This window comes from Manacus vitellinus, unplaced genomic scaffold, assembly GCF_001715985.3.
Source record: "Manacus vitellinus isolate BGI_N305 unplaced genomic scaffold, ASM171598v3 scaffold_4_pilon, whole genome shotgun sequence".
Taxonomy (NCBI): Eukaryota; Metazoa; Chordata; class Aves; order Passeriformes; family Pipridae; genus Manacus; species Manacus vitellinus.
In genome coordinates, this window is record NW_021940604.1 from 25,614,746 (window position 1) to 25,642,340 (window position 27,595).

The window sequence follows — 27,595 nt, forward strand, 5'->3', positions numbered from 1 at the left end:
ATCCATGCAGAGCAGATGGCAGGGAAAGCCATGTGGCTGGGCTGTCAATAAGGTCCACCTGGTGGCCTGCCCACACCGCACCCCCTGGAGCCTCTGATTGGCTGTGGCACTCCTCATTTTGGCTAGGGGGACAGGGAGTGGCAGTGAGTCAAAGGTCTCGCCTAGAGGGAGTGGCCACAATAGCCAAAATCTATAAATAGACATGCACAAGACATGCATCTTCCCTTGGTAGCTGCCCTCTTGATTTCTCAATGTGTGACCCCCAGAGTGGTAAATATATCTCTCTTTCTCTCTTTATTCTTTCTTCTCTTGATCTCTCTTTCCTTCCTCTTGTAGGCAAGTTAAACATTATTGTCTGTATTTCACTTAAGTTGTGTGGAGTTTGTGTTTGCTGGGTGTAACAAAGGTTTCCTGCTCACTAGCAATGCTTGTTAGTCCTGGTAGTCTGTTGTAATGCTTTTGGGAAGTTGCATGTTATTTCTGTAAAACCTTTTTTGCCAAAATGCCTATTTTTTCACCTAATTAAAAGAAATCTCTTAAAGAGATTTCATCTCCGAATGTGAACTCAAGGTATCAAAGACTTTGTAAGGGGTCATGTGGGCAAAATCTCTTGAAGTCTAAAATTAAAGTGTAAATGGGTAAAAGTGTGGAGCTTCTGGACTGGAATGTAACAGGCCCATATAAGCTGCTTCAGAAAGTAATATTGGCAGAACTTTGGATAAAACATTTGTGATAGTCAAACCCTAAACTATTAACAAGGCACAAGACATGATCACTAAGAAAACAAATTATGAGAGAATTTTGACTTGAATATGGCTATGTTACGACAGAACTTAAAATAGCTCTTGAAAAGCTATGCAGTGGCAGCATTGTCAGCGTGGAAAGTGGTCTGAAAGTAAGGTAAGTTTCACTTGTTTAAGCTACATATGTGTTCATCTGAGGTTACACTCAGAGGCAGTAGAAAGCAATGGACATTCTCACAGCATGAGTCATCTATTCTATTTTAAATGTTTACTTTAGGATGAGATGAATCAGCACATTAATAATGAATACTTGTTCAAATTAATCTTTGACAGAGTGTCTGTGGAAAGAAGAGTATAGAAACATTCTCTTAAGAGTTCATAAGATACTTAAAAAAACCCCAAATAATAATTTTCCACTGTAGTAGGTGTCTGGGATATCTCCACAATAAAATAACAACTGCAAAAGCAATCCTGGTGCTGATATTTTTCTATTTGTATAAGAAACTCATATAACAATGGCATTAATATTGCAGAAAAAGCAAAAATAGATTCATTACTCTCCTTGTAGAAAAAGTCATCAGATTCTGATTATTATGAAATACCTCCCACAGTAACTTTGGGGCTTGCTAAGCAGCCACTACTAAAACTAGGTATTTTAAAATTTGTCTTGCATTCAATAATTTTAAAAGACCTGGCTGGAGATCTCCCTAGACAATTGCCATTGATTTTTCAATAAGTCTTGGAACTCTAGGGATGCTCCAGAGGAGTAGAAGAAATTTAATGGGTCAATACTTCAAAAAGACAAACAGGATGAACTAAATAATTATTTGTCCATAAACTAGGTTTTATCCCAAGAATACACTGGAACATTTCATCAGGACTCAGAGACTGAAGGATTCAAAACAGGCAACATAGAAAATGTAAATCTATAATGATTCATTGAATATTCATTTAATTTCCTCACAGAAAGGGCTCATAATATTTTTATGATTATTTATTTTTTATATATATTTTGATGTAAATTTTTTCCTGTGTATTTAATAGGTTTGGACTTGGGATTTTTTTTATTTTGTTTTGAATTAGTTTTTGATAGGGCATAAAAAAACCTTTACCTTTCCAAAAGTGTCACCTCATTCAACGAGTTTTACAGTCACTTTCCTACAATGGGCTCCCATTTTCACAAAAAGCTTTAGTGGTATCTTTGTAATCACCTTATATTCATAATTCATCTTCATACTATACTTGAATGACTAGATCTACACAAAAGTGGAGGTGTGCATAATACAAATAGTAGGCACAGGAAAGCTATGAATTACCTTTTATATCAACTTATACATAAACCTTTTTATGTCAATTATTGCTCAACCTTTCAAGGTCATCCAAATCTTTCTATATGCTATTTTAATCTTCTGTATTAATAGCATCTCACATCACCATGTAATTAGAGTATATCATTAAGGAGGTCTTTCTTTGACCCAATCACTAATATCAGTCACCTTAAAATGATCAAAGACAAATTTTCAAGGAACTCTATAAACTAATTCCATTGTCTCATAGTCCTCTTCTAGAAGAATTTTCTTGTCATCTCTTATTTAATGACCTACACAATTTACAGTTCTATGGCTCATTTTCTTCAGCTTCAATAGTAATTTCCTGTGTGGTGCTAAACTAAAATGTTTTACTAAAATCTGTATAGATTAGATATATCACAATTCTCCAGACTAAAAAAAAAACAACTATCTGATTACTCTGGTAGAAACAACCTTTGAAAAACTGTTTAAATTCATTTCTCATGTCCCTATGTCTTTATTGCTTTTCTCTTTAAAATTGGCATTGTATGATATCTAGGTCTAGTTAAGAATTTTTACTCTTCTTCACATAAGTGCTACTTTTCCAGCGAACTGTTATCCACCAAAAACTGATATTTGTAATTAAAAACCTTTATCACCGGGTTGATGTCATCACGCAAAAGTTCATTTGATGTTCTGAGCGGGAAATGTGACTCATTAAACTGTTAGGTTAAAGTTCTGATTCCCCTAAGGGGTTTTTATTGTCTGGGGGAGGGGGGGGTTGTGTTTTTATTTTGTTTTGTTTAAATTTATTCTCATTACCTGCTTTGCTTTTGCTACGTTTTTACTGCAGCAAAAATATAACTTTTGTTTGTTCAGTTGGGGTTTTGTTGTTGCTTTGGGGGGAATTTTGTTGTTTTTTTTGTTTGTTTGTTTGTTTGGGGTTTTGAGTTTGTGTTTTTGTTTTTTGTGGTTTTTTTGTAATGAATTTTAATACTTCATTTAAATTTACTTTGTGAAATTTAGCTTGCTTTATGTTTTTTACAAATCACTAAGACAAGTTTTTTTGACAATCAGCAATTTTTCCACTGCTTGTGGAATTTCTGACTACCCTCAATTTACTCGTTATTTTTTTTAGTATGAGGTTTGCAGGTCTTTTCTACAAGCTACTTCAGTACAAGTGCTTATATACACCCTTTGCAAACAACACAAAATTTTTGACAAGAGTGAGTGATATAAATTTTGAACCTGCTATGCTTTCAGGTTCTGACTAAATTGCTTCAGTAAATGGTTTCGTTAGCTTTTCAGAGTATTCCTGTTTGATAGAAGCAACAAACAATAAATATGATTTTCTTTTTAATTTAACTTTACAGGAAAGAATGTCAAGTATAACAGGGCTTTCTGAAACATAAAGGTGCAATAAAGTTCCCATATTGGCATTACTTCCAGCGGTACTATTTCTGTAACTACTTAAAAGATACTTTGTTCAGAAAATTTGACAGAGCCTCCGCTTCACGTAACATTACAGGAAAAGCCAGAAGATACTTCCCAATTCTCAGTAACAAGATCTGTATTTAAAAAAAAAAAAAAAGTTTAAAATTGCAACAATATCAAGCTATGAAGACAGAAGAATCACCAGCGTCCCCGGTTCCTACATTTAAAAGCAACTTCCAGGTGAAATTCCTGGATTGTGCCATAAAAAGAAGATGAAAAACAAACAAAAATATTCTTTACCAGTAAGATTAAGGGAATACTACTCCTGAAGCCCCAAATTTGACAACTAATTTAATTCCATGAGTAAGGTTCACCACTCATATCCCCTTTCCTGACTTAATGACATGAAAGATGCACTTAATGTGAAATATACTGCAAAGAAATAGAGACAATATTTATCAGTCATGTTACCATTACCATTACTGATTCCTATTTTCAAATCAATTTCTTTGTTGAAGAAATTAAAACAGTACAAAATCAAAATGCATATTATGCTCTTAATGGGGAATCACCATCAAACAGTTCTGTTTTCAGAAACTTTCATGAACCAAATCCCCTTTTTAATCCTAAAGCATGTTAGCAATGACATGGAAAAAAAATACTTTTGCCTGAACTACTGGAATTCTTGGTAAACTGAATTATACAAAGGAGCTTGTCTTTTCTTAAAGATAAACATAAACATATAACCTAAAATAGGGTATATTTAAAAATATGGGCCTCTAATTCTTTAATTACTACTTTGCCATGAAAAACTTGGTGATCATGGTGATTAATTTGCTAGAGATAACACCCTGATTCAATGTTGTGGTCAAAATGGCTAAGCAAAGCTTAGATGAATCAATAAAAAAAAAAAATAGAAACATGGATTTTATATTACCTCTGTAGTTAATGTTGGTAATACTGCTTAATTTACAGCAATTCACCCTTAGTTACATTCCACTTTTCACATTACTGTAATGCAGTATTCATTTTCAGTGTTCACTGAAATAAAAAGAGCAGCTGAAATACTTTAATTATTAGAAGGGGTTCAATGTGGAATCATGACAAGAATTTTAATGTTGTGATGAACAATACATTTAATTTGTTAAGAGAAGGCTAGGAAGTGATTTGAATGCTGTATCAAATGCCTATGTGGTGAGAAGAACTGTTAGATTTCCGGGTAACAATGGAAATGTTTATGAATACAAGGATGATAATGTAGGTTTTAGATATAAAACATACTGAATATGTGTAACTGCTACGTGCGTCCTTTGACTCCATAGTACATGTACAGTTTATAACATTTCATTAAGTAAGTTTGGATCTTGACACCTGTAAAGTAATGCCAATATAATTTAATTTAATATGGTAATTGATTATCAGAATAATTTTCGCAGCCTAATAGAATTTTCCTATCTCTAATGAATTTTAAAACAAAAATCGTTAGGATATGTTGAGGTTGTGTTTAGAAACAACAGTCCAAAGTCCTCATCCAGAGTTACATTTGCTTCAGTAAGCAACTTTGATTGATAAGGAAGGAGATGGGCAAAATGGTCCTTCAGAACAGAATTATGTCAAGCACAGCTGATTGTTTACTTATGCATAAGTATGCAATCATAAGAAGCCATACAATCCTGATACCGTTCAGGAAAACTTGTAGATGAATTTCTGTGGATGAAACATAATCGTGGCATGGATCTGTTTGCAATACTACTGGGCTTTGGCAACACACTGATCTTGTATTATTGATGGTATTTGAATCTGATTACCAACTGGTGTTTACAACCTGTCAATGGTTCTTTTTATTCATGAGCATTTAGGAGCAGGGTTTTTTTGCTTTTATTGTTTGGCTGGTTGGGTTTTTTTTGTGCACAGTGCATGGGTGTGTGTTAAAAGTACTACCAAGAGAGATTAACTGCGGAAGAATATTTTATTTGGCTTGTAAAACACTGATCCACTGATAGATGTTATATTTCCCACAGCATCTACTTTTCAATTTAGGCTGCAGTCTCACTCTGGACAGAAAACGCTTATGATCCACTCTGATTGAAAGCACGAGCAGACAACCTAAAATTTTACATATGTGGTGAACTTCACTCTTATGTTGTCTTACCAGAAATCACCTAGCCCTGTTAAAGGAGACCACTGTGCTGTCGTCTATTTTTCACTTAATGTACAGATGGAGAAATTTCCTGTGTTGCCAGTTCTTACAAAGAGACACATAGGGTCCAATTCACTAACAGCCTGAGGATTCTTATGCTTTATAGTTAGAATTTGACACTACTGGAAGTAATCTTAAATGGGAATAGAAAAAAACAATACATTATCTAAATACACAATCAGACAGGTATATGAGTCAGGTGAAATGGATCAGTTCAGTTTTCATACTCTGGTTTAACTGCATCCTCATCTTTCACAGTGTACCGATATTCCTCACAAACCATTGATTTCCAAATAGATTAGTGATATATTACATACACTGGGGAAAATGATGTTGCTACTTCAGTTGGAGTTATATTCTACAAGAATGTAACTGTCTCAACTATCGATGAGGCAATTTCATTGTTAAAGATGGCAAAAAATGACTTTAAGCTTTCTGGTAGTAAATATTACTATTGTTATTGCTACTGTTATTATTTTAAGGGGAGATTTTATTTTTCTTTTCATACTGAGTTCTTGGATAGTTCAGTGGGCAATGTTCTTTTTTTTTTAGGAAGCAAGTAAACCAAATTGTCAGTAAACTACCTTGCTTTTGAGAGTTACTTTCTATATACTCAGCAGACCAAAGTAATCCTAAGATAGTCATTCTCATAAGCAAAGAGTCCGTTCTATATTGACCGAAGTATAGAAATACAGAACCTGATTAGTCATATCAGTTAGTTCAAATCTGTGATCTGGATTTCCCACAGGTATCTAATCCCATTGGAAATACCTTAGTTTACTTGTATGCGTATACATGGGGATGGCAGATATGGCACAGGATTTGCAAGCTCTGCAGTCTCTTGGAGTGGCAGCTGAAGGCCAGGTGGGATTTTCCACAGTGCCTCAACTACATTAGAAATCTTATTTTCAGGTGAATGCTGCACCAGAGTTCAGGCATGCAAATAGCCTCTCGGGTAAAGCAATTCTTTGTTGATGGTAGCTTGACTCACTGTAGTAACCTCTTTAAATCGAATGCATAATTTAGTTATTCTTAGAAAAATCTGAATAATAATATGATTAATCTCAATAGTTTTAGTTAATTTGTTAAAAAAAGTTGTGGAACTTGCTCATGAAATACAATAAAATAATTTAAAATAAAGCTGATTTGCTGAACAAACAACTACAGGAGCAGAAGCATTACAGAAGTAATTTATCTGAACTAATGTAGAAAACAAAATGCGTTGAGAATTTCTTCCTTAGGGGAAACAAAAAAAAATAGAAATTATAACAAAAAGAAGATGCATTTGGTTTTCTAAACATTTTATAGGATTGCAGCGGGTGTTCAAAGTAAAAGATATTGGAAAAGGCAAATTGTATATTTTGAAAGTATTAATGAATTATTTTGTTAAAATGCTAGAATATTTATATGTTTAGAATATACATATATCTAAAATAAAGTGGAAATATTTTTGAAATCAACATGAAACCACTCCACCTAAATTACTCAACTCCAAATTCAAAGTAATTTTTTTAAACTACCTCTAATATTGTTTCTATAACAAATAAATAATGCATAGGTTGCGAGAGTTGAGTTATTATACTTTTCAGTTTCTAGTGATCTTGATATTTGAAAATATTTTCTCTGTCTTAGGGGATCTTCATGCATTTGAGAGCTTTTAATGTTTAAAGAATTTTGTTTGCAAAACGCTGCACTAATATCTGTTTGGATGATTCACAAATCAGCCTCTTTTCATGATTTGGAATTGGAATTGCATAACAGAAATTCAGGACACTGAGGGAATAGACATTTGCGAAATGTTTTGAGGATATATCAAAGAAATTTACGAGTCTGCCTATGTCCTTTAAATTATTTTTTAAAACCTTTTAAAGACCTTTAAAAATTTTCTTTAAAAATGCAGAAAATGTACACAGGATTACTTTAGCACCTTGTATAAGCTCTGTCATGTCCCTTTACTTGAAGATTAGTCTGTAAAAAGACATCATTGGAAATCCTTAAGGTGCTGAATAGGATTTAATGGATTATAACTCACAGATTCAGGCACATCCTCAGACATACTGTCAGTAATGCTATCGATTCTTTAATTTATATAGCTTGATTCAAAATAATTCATTTAAAAAACCCCAAACAATTGTTGCCTATGTTGTAAAACAAAGAAACAAAAATTCAAAAGGCTGTTGTTGGCTCAAAGCATTTACAGGGTAAGAAATACCATATAGGTAAAGGCAGAGCAATAAGTGGGAACAGTGTGATCATCTGGCTCAATTTAGGCTGCTAAATTTAACAAATGCAGGTGTGAAGTGTGGTCTATACTATGAAAATGACACCTGTAACCTGCAGACACTAATTCCTCCCTCCTCCTAGTTAATTTTATAGTAATAAGTTTTGCATATGTGCACACCTTTTAGGAATAGCAGCTGATTTTGTAAGATTTGCAGCCAGATACTTTAGTGTCTTGTCTTTCAAAGGAACTATTAATGGAGTGAGGATAGTAACGTGTGCCCATCAATAATTAGCTTCAGTTGTTAGGGAGTATTTTTAATCATCTGGCAAATCTAGGGCATCTGCAAGATCTAGAAGTCCTGGATGATTCTTAGGCTGTACTGGTACTGTTACTTACAATTTGCATATTCATAGTAAAGCAGCATTTACTGCTTTGTGCAAGCTACCCGTTATGGGAAAAGGCTTCTAGATGGCTGTGTTTGGAAAAGCAGCCAGACTGGGGGGTAGGGTGTGTGAAGTCTACTGATGCTGGTTAAACATGACAAGAGATTATACATCAGGAAGTGGATTGTGTGTCTTTCAGAATGTCAGATTGTAAATATTTACTTTCATCCTTATATTGTGCTTATCAGAAAGGTAATTAGTTATATAAGCGGACATAGAACTGAATTAATTTATTATTACTTGTTCCCATATTCTTCAATCTTTGTTTCTCTCCACTTTCCTTAATGATGGAAATAGGTTTGTACCTTGAAAACAAGCATTGTTAGATGATAGAGGAAAACCTGCAACTCCTTGAATTTAACCAATTCACATATTCACATCAGCAGCTTCACAAGTCAGAGGCTGTTTACATTCTTTTACAGGGTTAAGAATAAAATTAAGCTCACATTTTAAATTAATTTAAGACAATACTGATCATTTTACTCATAAAACATGTTTCACATGCAACTATCAACCTGTTTGGAGACTCCGTGGATGGCCACTTATCAATTTTAATCATTGAAATATTAAGAAAACTTAGGGTAACGTGCTGAAGATGTTTGGGGAGAGGACATAAGGACTGTATCTTCTGTTTTGTATCAATTTTCACTAAAGGTGGGAGTAAAGGATGAAAAGAGAGAAAAAAAAGATGGTATATGCATGTCTCTTAATAAACACAGGAATTCAAAATTCCTCATCTCCTAAGGAAAAAACAGGCCAGTTCCACAGTATTCTTCTATTGCAAATTGAGAATTAGCAACAATAGCAGAATTTTCCAGGAGCACATGAAGTTCTTCTGTACATAATTAGTAATATTACAGTTTTGTCATGACTCAGTTACTTCCATGTTGAGTTTTTTGGAATGAAGCATCAGAGTCGGGAAATACAAGCAGTTCAGGCTAATATTCCTCCCACTGCAGTATTGCTGTTTAAAATACAGCAGTATTTCAAAGTCAGCATGAAAACAGTAACTTGAAATTCAGCTGAATCTCATCTGAATCTGAAAACCAATCATCTCTTAGCTAACAAGTTCTTGACCTGTGAAAAAGTCACTGCAAATAAATTCTCATACTGTTTCTGTCTGAAAACAACACTTCCTAAGAATAGACATTACATTTCCAAATAAAGGGATCCAGAAATGTTAGCCACAGCTATTACATCCATAATATTATTCTGTTTAATTTTTAGGCTATTTAAGAATATACATCCCCAGCCCTTAGAGGTGGACCCACAGCTGGGCCCATTTTCTGCATGAAAGATAACCTGCAAGACTACACTTTGACCACATCTCAGAAATACTCATGTGTAAGCATTAATGTAGCCATGGGGGTAAAAATTTCTATATGTTGTAGTATATTAAATGGAAACACCTATTTTGAGTAGCAATTAGGCTTGAAATCAAATGTAGGACAGAGTAGCAAAGAAATCTCTCTTGCTTTAAAAAGTTAAACACTACAGTGTTAGAATTAAGGTATTAAAGTCCAATCAAGTCATATATGAAATACGAAACAAGGAAAAACCAAAAGTAAGTAAAAGGGACCTATAAATTACAAGACTGGATAACCCATGAGGTCAGAAAAAAGAAAGAGCAGAGGAGCAGAAATATTGTAAATTAATTATTTTAAAAGGTCTTTCATTTAAATCTAATTACCCATAACACACTTAAAAAATAAAATATTATATCTTTAAATCACTTTTCCCAGAGCCCTTCCTAAAACAAATCAATCTGTTACATTTGATCACATCTAATTTTATCACCTAGTGGACTGTGTCACCAGATTTCTTTTTTATGGACATCATGGTCTGATGTCTATTTTCCTCTCACTTTCATTATGACTCAGACATGTTTGGGTTCTTCAACCATGTCCACTGAAGTATCTGAGTTATGATTGTAACTATCTATTCTATAGTTGCTGCGTAATTGAAACGCCTCTCTAAATTCAGCTTTGTACTTCAACATAAATTAAAATGCCAAACGATGGGTAGTAATGGTTTTCCTGTATTTAACTAATTTAACTATTTAACTATTTCCTGTATTTACCACTGAAATTAATGAATGGCAAATTTTTCACTATTTTTGTTAGATGAGGCTGCTTTATTTTTTGTTTTGATCTTTTTAACTTATAGAAAAGGAAACAAACAAAAGAAAACACAAAAAACTTCTTGATAAAATTTTAACTTATTTGATTTAAATTTATTTTTCTTCCTCTTTAATAAAAAAAACAAAGGTTGTGACAAAATCTAGTGCAACAATAACATTGCTTAGTGCAGTATTTAGAATAGAAAGATATCAAAACAAATAGAAGAAAACAGAACTTGTTACTTAAAACTGCTGATATGGTAAGCAGTAATCAGTGTAAAGCACGTACATACATTCTCTAATCTTTCTTGTCTTGTTTTCTGATAAAAAAGGGCTAGACAGTATCACTGGGCTTCATCTTGTACTTTAAATTATATTAAAAGAAGATCTACAGAACAAAAACTCATTTACTTTTACCAAGATGGAGACTTCAGGGTAAAACTCCACAGCAGTTAATTCACTGGCTTTACTGGATGCTTGTTGTTAGAAAATGTACTTTAGGATTTAAACGTAGGGCTTCTCTTCTGCCTATTGACTTCCCTGATAACTTTTCACAGAAGGAGAGAGTTGTGGGACATAGGAAATCAAAATGAGTTTTGAAAACTAGGAGAGATTGACTTATCTGTTGCTGTTTTAAGAGGCCTTTTCACTATTTCATAAAATCCACAGAAATCAAAGGACTTTAAATCTGTTACAACTCTACACCATGTCATCATTTTATAAATATTTACATATTTCTTGCCTTTTCTGCATTACACTAGACTCAGATGCAAGATGGTTTTTTCCCACTCATATATATTTGCAGCTGACATTCTAAAGAATAAAAATAAGGAGCTGAAACTAAAGAAAGACATTTATATGATGTATATCACACTAATAATTTTTCAAGAGATGGAAGAATAGTTGATTATTTTTTGTTTGTTTTCATGAGTGATCCACATTTGTTTTACATATCAGAAAATAGTGTCTAAGTTGGCATCCCTGACAATAATGTTCTCAGCTGGTTGGCATGCACAATAGAAAATTAACCACTCTGCCTGAGCAGTGTCTGAACAGCCTTTCTCATCAAAGCAGTCAAAGCTAGATATTTGATAAGAAGGTGACATTTCCTCAGTAGCCTAGATGGTGTGGAACTATGGGAAGGAGTATAAAAGAGTTAATATAGAGACATTTTCTCCCATCTGCATCTCTTGGGATGGAATTATATCATGCATATGGAATTATATGACGCATATGAGTTCTGAAAAGTCCTGTTCCAGGAGAAATACAATATATTCCATTCATTTTCACATTTTAGGATGGAATTATGGCAATCATTGGACATAAAGACATGTACGGAGATGAAAGCCACAGCTGAAAATTTTAAGTCAAAAAGAACAAATCATCTTTTAACTACTAAAGAACTGCTAAGTCATCATAAAACCAATTTCTGCTTTCTTTCAAATGAATATCTCGTATTACTAGACCTAAGAATCAGGCCCAATGAGGCTTTACATGAGCAAATTCAGACTACTCAGTACTTGAGACAGTACTGAATAATTTGCTGAGACTACAATGCATAATACATCTAAATAAATTAGAAGGATGGACATAATTTTTGAAACCATTGTCTGTTTTCAAATGAGCCATTGATAGAAAAAGGCCTATATGTTACTACAGTAGCTGAGAATAATTCAATCAGTTTTCACAATAATGTCAGTTCCCTGATTCTTCAGTTTTAGAAAAAGAACCATTCCTCTTAAATCATCTGTCAATACATACTCATGCAAAATATTGATCCTTCTGGTTGAAGAGCAGCCCGCAGGCTTAAAGCAATTTCACTAAGTGCATGGCTAAGGATAGCAAAAGCTGCTGAAAAGTATTTGCAACTTGCACTAAAGAGCAGAAATTTAAAGTAGCTGCAGCTCTAAATACACAAATTAGGATTTGAAAAAGTGGAACAAATACAGTTTAGTTAATAAGTGTGTCCATCTATACAGTACTGATATCTATACATCACTGATAACGTGCAACAGGCCTTATTCTAGCTTTTCACAGTTTTGAGACTTTATGGACATTTCTTTTAACTTTTTCTCGCCAGAATAGCACTTGCTTGATGAGTAGGTATCTATTACCAAACTTATTTAAATTTGCCCTTGCACATGGCTCTCTGCACCCTATTTGTTCAATATACAATAAGGCTGTTCCACAACGGAAGAGAAGCCAACAGCCAAAGGGATCACAGCACAGTAACTGTACCAGCCAAACAGGGACAGTGACCATAACACGTTCTCTCGATCATCTGGTGACAACTGAACAAAGCAAGGTAACAAGTCAAGTCTGGGATCCTTTCAGGAATCCCAACAACAATGTCCAGATGAGCAGAAAACACTTGGCGAAAATTAATTTAAATGGAACTCTGGGGATGTGGGCAGATGGAGTGAAGGTCCTAGGTTCCAGTTGGGGGGAATTAAAGCTTCTTGATGCATTTTTAGTCCATGTTTTTATAATAATAGATATATGAATATATAGACATATTATTGCTATTTAGATATTTATATGCTGAGAGAGTTATTATCATTGTAAGTGAAAGAACAATAACCACTCATATTTTGATTAAGTGTAAAGAATTTCCATTAAAAGGACAATGAATTCCTGACTTCCTATATAAGGTGTGTTCCTCTTTTTGCCCATAACAAAATTTTGAGTACAATAAAAACAGGGCCATGTTTTAGCACAAGCTCCTTCCTTAACACCATTTTCCTCCCCTTTTCTTCCATAATTTTTTGCAGCAGTTGCCATAGTCTCAGGCCCAAGCACATGTAAGTGTGTGCCTATATTTTTCTTCTAAATTCTTTTACATGTTTGCATTGTACGTTTTAAAAACAAGGCTGGAATAGCAATAAGAATTTACTTCAACAGTGAAATACCGGAACTGATCTGGAATGGAGAGAAGGGGACAGGAATTCACCTCAAAGTGCTAAACCTTGAGCTACAAACAACAGTAGCCTCAGCTGGCTGGGAGAATGACATAGGACCTGAAACAATTGATGTGGAAAATGTTAGAAGAAGTAAACATGAGCTATATGAGTTAGAATTCTGGAGAGAAAAAATAAATCCGCATGAAAAAGGTAGACAGACAAGAATTAGAAGCCTAGAGAGAGGAAACTGGCATAGGATAAGAAACAAAAAATTAAAGGAATCTTCAACTTTAGAGAGATCGATCTTGGACAATTATAGTTCAGAAGAGGAAAAAACACTCCAAAGTGGACGAAAGGGCAGGGGAGAATGGGAAACAACAAGTTTGTTACCAGCAGTAAAAGCTGCCAATCTGTATTAGGAAAGAAACACTGAAATTCACTCTTCAACTCTCAGGAGAAAGTTGTGAAAAGTTGGCAAGATTTTCCCAGTTAGTCTTCCTTCTCCAGCTAGATGGTTGATATTTGCTTCTATTCCTGTGGCTTCTAGTAGCCCCTGTAGTACAGATCTTTGCAGTGCATCTCACTATCTTGATGATCCATGAATATAAAGAAGATGAGAAGTCCATAGCTTTGTTTCTAGTTTTAAACTTGAAATCTTTGTAAGAGGGGAATTATGAATGTTTTAAAGTCAAGCACTTAAAGGTCTCCAAGGCATTAATTCAATACATATATAAACACTATCAATATGCAGTTTAATAATGCAATTATTATTTTTTGCCATGTAGCAGTACGCTATTCTATAGGATTAAAATGCATTAGGTATCAATGAGGGTTATAGATGAAGCTCCTCCTCATATAATTTTGCCTACAAGCTCAAAAGCACATGTGTGGACCCTTCAAAACTACTATAATTTAATTTGCACAATTTGTTCTTATTTAGAAACCAGTGTTGAGACTGACTGATCATTTAATAGCACACTAATCTAGCCATTTTTTAGCTCTGTGGAGTTTCTCTGTTCTACATGCTGAAACACAGAATGTACCGATTCTCTTTCCATTACTGAAATTATTATTTTAAATAAATATATAAAATTGTTTTATAAGCCAATGGATTAGGACTGCTTTCCTAACTTCCATTGAACCCTTAAATTAAATTCAGATGTTATTTCATTAGTTGATTCAGTATTGTTTCTGGCGACTGATTACAAATAGCAATGGTTTCCCTATACAAATAATAATTGTCAGCTTATATCAGATCTAATAGAATTAGGTGTGCAATTACTGTACACTAAGTCTTGTTATGAGCTTGTGATTAAAAGCATGCAGTCTGAGCTCACTTGTGGTGTAAATGAATAAATTTGTACACTCGCTGATGTCAAGTTCTCTCATTTGCTTACAATAACATGTATAGATCTAAGAAATGGATGCAATCAAGACTTGTTTCTCTTTTCAATTTTGTTAAACCAATCCTTGTTTTTTTTAATATTGATGTTGTTTTATTTAAGTTTATAAGAGGTGATGAAGGAATAGTATCTTCTGAGTTGATGTGACAGATTAGTTGGCATTTTCCTGATTCCTAATCTGTCTTTCTGAAAACTTTATTATATGTATTATTGTCTAGGGAAATAAATATAATGTATTTAGTCTGAGTTTTAGGGAAAAAATTTCCCAAACAGTTGATTAGTAAACCTTGATTAAGTGCCAGATTTTTCTAGGGTTGGACAGTCTATTCTAGTAGAATTCCAGTGGTTTCATATTTATTAAAAATTGAATTTGGAATGTTATTAACTTTTATCCCATTTTTTTCTGTTTCCCTTTAGCCTACGTGGTAAAGCAATATTTTATAATATATATTTCTAGAATATTCCACAATACCCTGGCAAAAATGAGAAGGGAGAATTTTTCATTTCTAATTCCATCTGCCTGCCTATATGTATTTTTATAGAGATGTATAAATTATGTATATACTTTTCGCAAACAGACATGTATTTTTCTAGATGTATGTACATATTCATATAACTAATCATTCATACATACAGGCAAAAATCAGATTATATAGAAATATATTGTATGAAGGGCAACAGCATTTATACCTGTGTTCTTTCATATACATCTGTGCTTGGAGTCTGAAATATAACCTCTCTACTTATACAGTTACAGGTTTCTGAATAGGTATAGGCCTATCCTGTAGAGGGTTTTTCAAAGAGAAGTAAATCTCCATGCAAATACCTGAAACATGCAAAACTATGTTTTTTTCTACGTACACTGGTCTTTCTCTAAAAAGGTTACTGCCTTGAATGAAGACTCTGCAGAGGGTTGTTCAGCCTGGAGAAAAGGAGGACAAAGGAAGACCTTATTGACCTCCACAACTACCTGAAAAAAGGTGGTGGTGAGGTGGGGCTCAGCCTCTTCTCCCAGGCAAGTAGTGACAGGACAAGGGAAAATGTTAAATTTCCATATCTGCAGGTGGAAATAGATAGTGTACAGCACTAATTATCCTCATAAACTTGTGTCAAAACTTTCTCTGTGCGTGCAGGTGGTATAAACTCTTTTTCCTCCTCTAATAATAGTTTCCTTGACTGTGATTTTAAGAAACTCCTTCTATTAAACTATTCAGTTGACCCAACTTGACATAATATGTCACGGTGGAATGTATCAGCCTGAAGAACATAAAATGCATTTTGAAAGCTGTTGCTTACAGTCCTGGATTGTATGCCTGTTGTGGCTGTCATTCCCTATAAGTTTGCTAGTTGAAGACATTTTTCCAATGCTTTTATACCCAGATTTTGCACTGTATTGTACATCCCCTACCAGCACTGACTGCAGTCTCCTGTTCTACTTATGAAAATTACTTTTATTACTAAAATACATAAAACTTTTCACTATATGCTCACTGGCAGTCTTACCTGGCAGGAGGTCACTTTCAGTCAAGCGTTTAATGCCTGATCTTTCTATTTTTGTTACTTTATTGCCAGCTTTTTTATTATTATTATTATTTTTTACTAGTAACTATGACATATTGTACATGTATAGTGTTGCTTTCTGCATCAATGTTTACCAATATAGGATTGTATCAGAAATTACGTAAGTAATTTTTTAATTTGTAAGGAAAATAAGATGTAGTCTGTCTACATTTTGGACTGAGCATAGAAAAAAATATTTCCCTGTCTTTGCAATCTATATTGCTGATAGCATGATTCAACAAAAAATTATCACTTTGAATCTATTTTCATAGAAAAACAATTTGCTACTGCATCCAATATTTTTATCTTTAAAAAATCTGGATCAGAATTCAATTGAAGACAGTTTTTAGGTGAATCAGCTTGTAATGAAAAAAAAAATTACATAATGTATGAAATATTTTGCAAAAATCAACATTAGAATAAAAAGACATATTTGGTTGTGGATACTTTTCTGTGTAAAATAATTGAACACAAACTACTGTTAGTATCAGAGTGGGTTCTCACAGACATTAACAAGAGTATAAGATACATCATTGCATGTAAGATGCTTCACGGGATGTGCTCAGTATCTTGTCATATTAGAATGAGAAATCAGATGGTTTCACTCAAGTCAAAAATCTTATTAGATGATTTTCTGAAGGGAGAAGTAAAAATACAAATTAAAATAATAGAACCACTCTGAAGAGACGATATAGAAAAGGCAAGAGACCTTTTGGCTTTTGAAACATAATCAGGAACATAAAATGACCTTCTTGATGCAGTCCAGGATGCAGTTGGCTTTCTGGGCTGAAAGTACACATTGGTAGGTCATACCAAGCTTCTTATCCGTCAACACCTCTAAGTCCTCCTTCTCCAGGCTGCTCTCAATCCATTCTCCATCCAGCCTATATTTGTGCTTGGGATTGCTGAGACCCAGGTACAGGACCTTGCACTTGACCTCGTTGAACTTCATGGAATTTTCAAAGTAAAGTATCAAATACTTGCTCAATACTGTCAAGATCCCTCTGCATGGTGTAGAGAGGGGAATAATTAAGTGTTAATAGTGATACCTACGAAGCGTTGATAGTGAAATCTGTCTTCTGCCTCCATTCTTGAAGGGACAGCTCTCAAGTAGACTGTTAACTTTCATTACCAGATTAACATATGTGGAACCAAAAATATCACTAGCATATCAGAAATATCAGTAGCAGAGACCCTTTTAATTGCTTAAAGTGTTTTTGACTGATATGACAAAATAATAAGACTGAGTTAAATAATTGAAAATGTAAACATGATTTCTTGTTGAATACATATTTTATATTGCTATGGTGAGGTCTGAACAGTATAAAGAGGTGACACAAAATTTTACATGCAAAAGATAGTTGTCTAAAATAGCAATACAGTACTTTTTGTGGTTTTGAAAGAAGATTCAAGCAAGTGAAATAGAAATAAGAAAGCTACAGAAAAAGTTTTGAAAGCATTTCTTTCTTACGCATTAAGTTGAATAAGTAGCAAATGGGGTCAAAAGGGCCAAATAATTGAAAATCAAGTAACTGCTGTAAGATAAACAAGGTTAAAGTTGGAAAGCACATAGGGTACCATTATTATAATATCATTAAGTCTGAAATGCTGATGGAGTTCTGTAAAGAGGTCAGCAAACACAAAGATATTGCACTGTAAGAAATGCTGACTTGAAGGAAATGTGAAACAAGTTGAATAAAAGTGGCCAAAATTCAATAATTCATGAAAAATCAAGAGTGGAAAAGAGAGAATCTATTCTTGGTAGGTCACATTAGGAAAAAAAAAAGAAAGAAAAAAGCCATGTAAGCATAAATAAATGCATAAAGTTAAAAGAGCAGCAAAACCAATTTGGTCAAACCAAAAGTTTTAAGCTCCTGTGTGACTGAGGACTGCATAAGGAAGAAATCCCAGAACATTTAAAGGAGTTTTAGAAGCTTTAGTGATACTGAAAAAAAAAAGAATTAGACAAAGAAGAAATTACAACATAAACTTCAGGATGTATTTAGAAGAAATCTCAATTATTCTTTTAATAGATAAGAAGAAATCGTATTTTTTTCCAAATCACCATAAATATGGAATAATATTGCTGAAGTCAATACTCTTATTCCAGTTTTACACCAAGTAATAGAAGAAAAAAGCTGGTCCTGTCCATTGTGTACAACTGATTACCGTTTTAATTAGGGCCAGAGGGATATGAGAAATCACTTTTGGTGAAGCTCTCACTGATCAACTAATTTCTATAATTGTCAATGCTGATTTTTCTGCCTAATGGAAAAGAGATAAAAAAAGAAAACAAAATATTTTGTCATGGAATTGTTCATTGATATTTATGTCTTTTTCTCTGAGCTTCCATTAGTAGTATCCAGTTTTAATCTCATGGTCTATTATGTACTAGATGCATAGATTTTTTTGCTATCCTTATATATTTCTAGCACCCATAGGCTGAGATTTAGGGCCTCTATGTTGTAGAGCTTAGGATGCACTAAAATATATAATCACAAGAGAAAAATAAACAAGGCTGAGTTTCAAACATAAATATTTAAAAACTTAAGTGACAAGTATGTGGCTAACTCAGCCCCTCATCCTTCAGTGTTACTAATATACCATCAATAAGGACCTGATATGAAAATTGTGGGAATTTGAGGTAAGTCTGTAAAACACGGGAGAAAAAAATCATTTATTTTTCAATACTGTCACAGGAGCTCATGGCAACTGAAAGGAATAAAAATGGCCATTGGTTTCTTAAATTACGTTTTCATCTTACACTTCTTACGCTTGTAATTTTGCTGCTCCCTCACATCATAGAGAAGGAACGTATCTATTCAGCCTGATTGACCCTAAACCTTTCACTGACAATCTATATCAATATCCACTAGAAAGTTCTTATAGAAACAAAAGATGTGATGACTATTGCTTGTTTCTTAATCCAAGGAATTTCAAAAGAGAAAATGAAAAGGAAATACTACGGAAATCTTGTAGTGGATCCTAAAGCATTTAAATAAAGGTTTTTCTTCCAGCTACAAAAAAAAAAAAAAAAAGCAAAAAAGAACAGTTGTTGCACCAAGAACTAAGAAAATCTACTGCTAGTTATAGACAGTACGGTTTTGTTTTCTACATTCATATTTCCAATAGCAGGAGAAAAAAGTTTATGGGTCATGTCCTTTATCAGTATGATTGATCCTTGCTGTGTTGTCAAGTATGTAGGTAGCATTAATGTTTATTTAGATGAACCCTCTCTTATTTGTAATTCCAGATGGTATCAGCTTGCCTGATGAATTTGGCTGTAATAAAAATGTTAGAGTCACTCAAGAGACTACAGATATATCACATCGCAGATGGAGTGACACTTGTAAGAGAGAAATAGCAGTATTTCTATTGATATAAAATAGTGATCTAACAAAGTTTGGAAAATAGGAAATGCATCAGTGTTTTAACAAGATTTGATGGCAAGGTACACTTGATTATCTAAGGCAGGGTCAGACAAAATTGTCAGGGAGATCTTCCTGCTGAACCATGAGGTTCAGAAAGGACGCTCTTGCGTTCTAAACTCCTTCTCTGGATCCAGACTTAGTCCCGTACTTTGTCAATGGTTTATGTCTAAAGGATTATATGTGCAGAAGTAACCCTTTATAGCACTTAGCTAAGATTTCCAAGTTTAGTGTGCTATTAATCACTTACTAAGAATCTGTTGCAGCAAGGAATCTCTCAACCTCAAGGAGTAACCTTGAAACGTGTTGCTACTCAAGATGAGATCTTGGTGTGCACACTCATGCCATGCAAGAGAGCTCAGTAGGCCCCGGGCTGTCTACTTACTATTTGTGAAGTAAATTAATTGACTTATAGTGGTATTTGCATACTGACTACAGAAGTTAGTTTCCTCCAGACTTAGCCAGCACTATATTTAGGTGGGAACATTGCTCAAAATCCCCTTGACTATTGTCTTGTGATCTGTCTCCCCCAGATCCTCTTTTGAGTCTGATGCAGCCTTCACAACCAGACACATCCATTACAGCTGCCACTGGTGATTTTCCCTTGAGCAGGGTTACAGAAAATAAAGGTCAGATTGGTGGGGGGGATGCAGGGGGAAGGACAAGGACAACAGTCCCCATCACAAGTCAGTTGGTCTTTATAAGCAATAAACCCTCTGAAAAAGGAGGGAACACATTCATGGTTATGGCACATATCTTCCTAAGTAGCAGTTATGTGTGCTGAGGCCCAATTTCCCAGGATACCTGCCGGCCTATAGGAAGCAATGTTCGAATTTCTCTTTTTACTGAACATGGCTATATATAAGGTGCAATAACTCCTTTGGGTCAACTGTCCTGGCTATGCCCCCGCACAGCTTCTTGCCTACCTGCAGCCTCCTCCCAGATGGGGTAGAAGAATGAGAAATAGAAAAGATTTTGGTGCTGTTCAAGCAATGTTCATCAATGAACAAAACATTGGTGTGCTATCAATGCTATTTTGATCATAAATCTAAAGCACAGTGTCATATGGACTGCTATAATAAAATGTTAATCCCACTCCAGACAGATCCAGAACAAGTGTTTGTTCCTTTCTATGCTGGTGAAAAGAGACTAAGTAGATCACTCCCAGTGTAATGGTTTCCCCTGTATCACAAGCAGCATTCATTTTGTTAAGCCTTTTTCTGAGATTTAATACATAAGGCAGCTTCCTTTCCTAACAAAGAATACTGTCAATTCAGTGCTGAGGCTTTCATGTGCTGATCTCTGAGGTTCCTTATTATTCTCAGGGGGAAAAAACCCAAGCCAAACAATCTGCACTAAAGCTGTCATTTGGCATTGGAAGGTGTGAGAACTTTTTTTTTTTTAATTTTTTTTTCAGTCTGCTTCATGTCTTTATGAAGCTCCACATAAAATGACTCCATTTTGCATTTCACTTTTAATAGTCACCATTTATTCAAAATATTTAAAGAGAAAAGGTTAATATGAAAAATAAGAAATTATTATAGTGTATAAAGGATGAACTTTTTAGTGGCTTAGCAATATTACTAGCATTACAAACTAGCAATATTAGTAGTATTATTGCTAAAACATTTATGACAGGAAAATGCAAAAAATATCTAAACAATTTTTAGAATTTTTTTCATCTAATTGTTCTCAATGATATGGAAATTAAAAGTAGTCTCATTCTGAAACAAATATCTATCAAGTAACTTTTTCTAAATCAGAAACTAATAAACTGGGTTTATGGAGAACTGAACTAAGCTGCTGAATTCGCAATGTATTTCTCTCTTTCTGGGCTGTACTACTGGATGTTGTCTGACACTCTTCATGTTTGAACAAGATGCAGTCTTGTGCTGCTACAAACAGGTTTACAAACATATACATTTGGAACGTTTTTAACTGTGACTTAATGTAGTCAGTATGACATAATTTCTATTTTACTCATGAAACAAAGACAGTGGCAAGTAATTGAATGGCCAGGTTACAAAGAAACACAAAGCTTTGGACTGTCATTTCATTATACTCTGGATGATCCGCTCCCACTCTGTATATGTCAGATGATAAGTGATGAAAATCTGGACAACAACTTGCTCACTCGTTTCCTGATATATATCAAATTCCAGAATTCAGTTCAGAAACTCCAGTGCCCAGAGTTCACTATACCCAGAGATCACAGCTACAAATATGAAAAACTGAAGATATTTTGAATATTGATTGTGTGTCAGTCCAGGAAATATAATGGATAGTTGCATCAGCGGTCTACCTGTCTTCCCAATCTATAGTGCTGCTAATATAGTGCCATAATACAGAACAGTGACATCTGACACAAGCATTTTAACTGTTCAAAGGCTAAATTGCCAACAAATGTACCTGTTGAAGAAATGTGTATCACAGCATTGTGCATCTCTCATTTCTTTGAATTTAACATTCATAAATCTCTAGAAAGTACTGAGAGACCGGAAGCACCAGAGATAATGACAAAAGATCATTTGAGTAATAAACCTGAGTAAAGTAACATTTTCAGTGCTATGTTTACTCTTAGAGAAATTTAAGAACTCCAAGTTGGTTAAAAGGAGAAGCATTTTAGGATAATCACCTATTTGCTATCTGATTGTCTTCTTTAAATTTTGCTTATTTCACAACCTTTTTATTTTAACTCTGAATTTCTTTCATGAGGGTGCTAACTACTTTGTTCTTAGCTAGCAGGTTCTCTAAGAAAATACAAAGCCAGTGAAATTCTAAGATCTAACATCTGGAAATCACATGAATTGCTACTTTAGATTTTTAAAGGGAATACCAGGAGCTAGTAAATATATTATTTTTAGTCTTAATCTTCTTTAATATGTCTATTTTCTTTTTGTTTTTCCTTTAAAAAATACTCTGTCACCCAGGAAATTCAAGCACTAAAATGCCTTGGCCAGCTATAATATGATTTTCAACATGTTTTGTACCTGTTGCTCTCAACTTATGTAAAGAACATCAGTTAACAGAGAAGCCTATGCTACTTGTCTCGTTCTTTTAAGGGTAGCCATATTCTGACCCTTAGCAAGAAAATTATGATTATAAGCATATGGTGAAACAATTTAATGTCATACTTATTTCAAAGTCTTTCTCATTATAGCTATTAGTAGCTCCTGCTGGATGATCAAGCAATAAATCATTTGACCATGTAGAATTCATAGTCCTGTAATGGATCTTTTTCACGTGTTTTCAGATAAAACTGTGTAATACTTTCTAACTAAAGGTAAATGAGTAGATAAATTACTAATATCTTTGAGGGAGCATAGCTGGAGAAAATTACACTCAGGTAATACAACTTACAATCTTTTCACATCTTTCCACTTTTTTTTGTATTGCCTGTAAGGATAAAAGAAAAAGAAACACATCTTTTGGAGTAAAAATTTTAGGAGAATAAGTTAGATTATTTTCTTTTTCCATCCACCTGGCATCAGGAAAAAAAAGCCTATTATTTTATATTAATCTTTTATAAAGATGACAATACAGTGCATGAAACAGGTATACTTCAGAGGACAATAAGATCCAAATTTTGGTTTTTTGCTTATTTCATTAGATGAATATTTTTAACAAAATATTGCCCTTCAGTGTCCAGCACAATAAATGGATAGCACTTTCCAACTTCAGTGCATATTTAGATATTATATATGCAGAGTGTTATATGAATATTAAATACTGCAAAAAATTTTTGGTTTGGCACAATATCTTCTTTTATTCTATTGATATACTTGTAACCTGAGACCAGGAAGAATAAGTCTTCAAAATATTATCAGTGGAGATGATAGTGTACTCTGTGAAGTAATTAATTTCTTTACCCATACAAGTTGTGAATGAACTGTGGAAACACTAAAAATATGGAAGGGGTTGAAAGGAGTTCCCACTGAAGTATATGGACATAAATGCACATAGCCTGAGAAACAGACAAAATAAACAATCATCCAACTTCTTGACAACTTCAGGGCTTTTGAGGGAATATGGGCAGGAAAGACTAGTAGGAAAGTTCCCTTTATGTGAAAGAGCAGCTCGAAAAGAGTGAGTTGCCATGTAGGGTCTATGAGAAGCTGGGTGAGAGCTTGTGAACCAGCATCAGAAAAGGTGCCAGGGAAGGATCTCAGGAAAGCTGAGCCATAAAAGCCATGATTGTGAGGTGCAGCTCCTGGCTACTGCTAAACATCAAACTTGATATACATGAATCTGAGCATAACAATGGGAAGATACACTTTTTGCCCTCCATCTACCAAACAAAAACAGCCTATCCATCCAAGCCAACACTGAAATAGATGGGTCTCTAGCTTCTTACTACCCCCCCATAGTAGTTCCTAGATCAAGTCCCAGTTTCCTGAGGACTGGTCGCAGGGCTTTACAGACCTGACCTCAACAGCCTGGTGCTACAGAACAAGTGAGAACCTACCCACTTCCTTGCTCTGTTTTTGTGCTTTAGTTCCAGTGTAAGAAAATTGTTCTCAGTTGAAGTCCTCACTGAAGTTAGGAAGAAGACCCTTCTGTGGTATTCTGTATATATCTATTTTCCACTTCCTTCTTCTGAGGCCACACATTATATTCATTACATGTCTCCCCTTCTGCAAACAGTTCAGGTTTAATGTTGTCCAATTCTGACTCTGAAAAAAATGCTTTAACTGAGAAAAAAGCAGAAACAGACCCAGAACTCAATCTTGATTGTCCCAGTGGTTTCTGGTTTGCCAAAAATTAAACCTCTTTTTTTCCCCCAGAAGATGAAAAATTTCAGAGAAGTTCACGTAAAACTAACATAATATGAGGAATATGGGATCATAGAGATATGATGTAGTACTAGTACTCACTAAGATTTTGTTGTTGTATCCATAAGTTCCTATTAAAATTCCCTGACAGAAAAGTCATCTATTTAAAATGTAACTTTTTATAGCATTTTTTGAAACAGACCTTACATATGGTGTAAATAAAGGTTCTCATTTAAGCTGAAGTTCCAGATATACATTTGTAAAATTGACTATTCTTTCTAAGTCACTAAGAATATTTGAAAATATAGATAGGCTGTAATTTTACTTAAGTAGAAAGTGTATGCAAGAAGCATATTTCTGTTGCAGGCTTGAGCTTTCCAGAATACACAAAAACAGAAAAGAAAATGGGAAGACAATTTAAGTGTTTACAGATGCTTAATTTAAGCTATTAGTTATCAAATAATCTCATGGTGTATCTGCTTTTATTTTTCAATTTCCACAAGCTTATCCTTGCTAATATACTATTGTACACCAGTTCATGTGAGATTATTTTGGTCTCAAAACAGATAAATTAATTCATGGACTTGATGATCTTAAAGATCTTTTCCCACCTAAAGGATTCTATGATTGAGAACCCTAAATCTATAGATACGTATTAAAATCACAGTGATATACTAAATTAAAAATACTATCAGTTATGTACTACAGAACATAGATTTTAAAATACAGTTTACACTCAGCATTTTATTTGATTTGAAATTAAATTTTAACACTCTTGGCTCAAGAAAGCCAAGGGTTGTACTTTTTCATATATTTGTATTTAATCTTCAGATATTGTTATCATTTATCTCTCCAAGGTTGTAAATCTATCTGATCTATTGCTCATTCATTAAATACCTGCCATTACTTCAATCAGGAATCAAGTAACCACTTAAAAGATTTTTTCATCTTATCAAAATGTGCTGGATCATTACATTTTTGATAAGTACCTCAAAATATCCTTAAATATTTACAGAGTTTTATTGAAATACATTTTAGTGCATGATTCTTAGAGGATTTTTTGTGGGTTTTGTTTTGTTTTTTCACAAAAACTGCTATAATATATTAATGAGAAAACCTGTCAATTTAAACTTAAGTGGATATTGGCATAAAAAGCTGCATCAGAATCAGACAAATCTTATGTACTGAATATCTGGTTTAACACGCTACATTCTTCTATTTTATTCGTAGATACATTGTACTTACCAATTAATTTAGGTAAATAGAGTCTAAAAAAATATTATAGATCCAAAAAAATAATTCCACCAAACTTGATATCATTAGGTATTCTTATGCAATTTCATAATTCAGAGTGCTTATCATTAGCTAAGTTTGAACACAGGTGTATAAAAAATATTTCTAGTGCCTGTTGCACAGTATTCTGTAAGTTTTAAAAAACTTTGGTAAGTTTTTTAAATTTAAGGACCAAAAGGGAGGTAGAAAAAAACACCTGAAAGACAGTGCAGTCATTGACCACAGCCAACACAACTTCATGAGAGGAAAGTCCGTCTTATCAAACCTGAATTCCTTTTATGACCAGGTAACCCACCTATCTGATCAAGGGGAACCAGTTGGTATCATCTTATCGGATTTTAGTAAAGTTTTGTATACTGTCTCTCGCAGGATCCTCCTGGACAAAATGTTCAGCACACAGCTGGATAAATACATCCTGTGGTAGGTGAGTAATTGGCTCAGGGGTTGAGCACAGAGGGTAATAGCAAATGGGGTGACATCAGGGTGGTGACCTGTCACTAGTGGGGTTCCACAGGGCTCCATCTGAGGCACTGTGCTCTTCAACATCTTCATAAATTACTTGGATGCAGGACTGGAAGGGATACTAAGCAAGTTTGCAGAGGACACAAAACTGGGAGGAGCTGTTGACTCCCTCAAAGGCAGGGAGGCCCTGCAGAGAGACCTCAACAACTTAAAGGACTGGGCAATCACCAACCAGATGAAGTTCAACATGGGAAAGTGTCAGAGTTTGCACGTTGGAAGGGGCAATCCTGGATGTTTGTACAGACTGGGGAATGAGATACCAGAAAGCAGTGCCAGGGAAAGGGACCTGAGGTTCTTAGTCAACAGCAAGCTGACTATGAGTCAGCAGTGCCCTGGCAACCAGGAGGGTCAACCATGTCCTGGGAAGTATCAGGCAAATCATCGTCAGCCAGTCGAGGGGGCTGCTTGTCCCGCTCTGCTCTGCCCTGGTGCAGCCTCACCTTGAATATTGGGTGCAGTTTGGGGCACCACAATATAAGAAAGATATTAAGCTGTTAGAGAATGTCCAAAGGAGGGCAACAAGATGGTGAAGGGCCCTGACAGAAAGTCATACCAAGAGTGGCTGAGGTCACTTGGTTTGTTCAGCCTGGAGAAGAGGAGAATTGAGACCTCATTGCAGTCTACAACTTCGTGAGGAGGTGAAGAGGAGGAGCAGGAACTGATGTCTTCTCTGTGCTAAACGGTGATAGAACCTGAGGGAATGGCCTGAAGTTGTGTCAGGAGAGGTTTAGATAAGATATTAGAAAACAGTTCTTCACCCAGAGGGTGGTTGGGCACTGGAACAGGCTCCCCAGGGAACTGATCACAGCACCATCCTATTTTGAGTTCAAGAAGTGTTTGGACAACACTCTCAGACACATGGTGTGACTCTTGGGGATGGTCCTGGTGTAGGGCCAGGATTTGGACTCAATGATCCTTGTGGGTCCTTTCCACCTCAGCATATTGTCTGATTCTGTAATCTATGCATTTCCCAGAGGAAAAAAAAAAAAACAAAAAGAATAATATATACTTTTTTCCATTTATTTATCAGAATGTTTTGAAGAATATGGAAGATCTGAGCCCAAGATGATGAAAGTAGTTTCCAGAAAGAAGTATGGAACAGTACTGTACCTTAAGAATTCACCAATCTTTATCATAAGACTAAAAAAAATGATATAACATTTTCATTATAGCAGAAATTTTATTTTTGCAACTGTGAGGAGTAAATGTCATTGATTTGTTATTGGACTGAGTCCACATTGAGGAAAATAGTTCCTTTTGGCTTT

At 34.5% G+C, this 27,595-nt stretch overlaps 1 long non-coding RNA gene across 1 annotated transcript; it reads left to right on the top strand.

Annotated features, from left to right (window-relative positions):
• The first annotated feature begins 249 nt into the window (after positions 1-249).
• LOC108640650 lies at positions 250-27,595 on the top strand. The gene is made up of 3 exons (XR_001921334.1): positions 250-270; positions 26,178-26,232; positions 27,361-27,595. It is a non-coding gene; the product is annotated as an uncharacterized LOC108640650 (long non-coding RNA).